At 51.3% G+C, this 1004-nt stretch overlaps 1 non-coding gene across 1 annotated transcript; it reads left to right on the top strand.

Moving 5' to 3' along the window:
* The first annotated feature begins 422 nt into the window (after nucleotides 1-422).
* LOC139047149 (U1 spliceosomal RNA) lies at nucleotides 423-585 on the top strand. The gene has a single exon (XR_011507072.1). It is a non-coding gene; the product is annotated as a U1 spliceosomal RNA (small nuclear RNA).
* The last annotated feature ends 419 nt before the right edge of the window (nucleotides 586-1004 follow it).

Raw genomic sequence — 1004 nt, 5'->3', positions numbered from 1 at the left:
TGCCGCCATGCTTGTGGACGACCTTAGCTCGCCAGTGTCAAAGCAGGCCCGTACCAGAGACAGCGTACGTTGCAAAAGACCGAAGCAAGAGAACTCAAATAACGACCTCTCCATATTCTGCGCAAATGCGTCCTCAGCAATACGGTGTGGTCACTAGATGGCTACAATGCTAATCATATTACCGCTGACAGCCATCGTGAGCAGGATTCTGCCATGTGTTTCCGTAATAAGTTCATTGCAAAACGACTCTTCTTTCAACTAAATTTACAGACTGGCGGAGCCTAGGCTTTTGTAACGAAATTTGAAATTTAACAGGCTTTGATTGTTTAGCGGCGCTTGAGTTTAAGCGAAATACCCGTTTCCAGCCTGTACCAAATGCTGGTGCTCTTGGGATGGCATGTGTTCTCGACGCTATCCACTGCATACTTACCTGGTGTCGGGCTCTCCGGTGATCAGGGAGGCCGGGGTCCCGTGCCGAGGCCTGCCATTGCACGACGGCAGGTTGAAGCACGCCACTATCCCAAACCGGGATAGGTGGGGCATGTAATTTTTGGTAGTGGGGCGTGGCGTTCGCGCCAGCCCCAGTATGAATTCCAAAATAAGAACGATAATGCTGGAAACGCCGCGGTTGCTTAGTGGCTATGGTGTTCGGCTGGTGAGCAGGTGATCGCGGTATCGAATCCCGGCCACGGCTGCCGCATTTCGATGGGAGCGAAATGCGAGAATACCCGTGTACTTAGATTTAGGTGCACGTTAAAAAAATGCCCAGGCTTAGCTTGGTTAAGCCAAGAATGCGTTGCGTATTGCGCGAGTTGGGGCCCAGCTTTTCCTCCGGCTGTCGTGACGTCACGTCACGCGGTTGCGCTAAAGTTCAATGGTGGCTGCCCGGCCGCGCCGAAGGGCTGAACTGAGTGATTGCAATACGCAACGCATAAAAATAGAAGCAACTTAATAACAAACATAGCAAACTTAGAAGAGAATAGACCCACATATGAGACGCGCAG

Source organism: Dermacentor albipictus, chromosome 6 (assembly GCF_038994185.2).
Source record: "Dermacentor albipictus isolate Rhodes 1998 colony chromosome 6, USDA_Dalb.pri_finalv2, whole genome shotgun sequence".
Lineage (NCBI taxonomy): Eukaryota > Metazoa > Arthropoda > Arachnida > Ixodida > Ixodidae > Dermacentor > Dermacentor albipictus.
The sequence above is the reverse complement of the archived record's forward strand: the minus strand, read 5'-3'. Positions and strand labels throughout refer to the sequence as shown.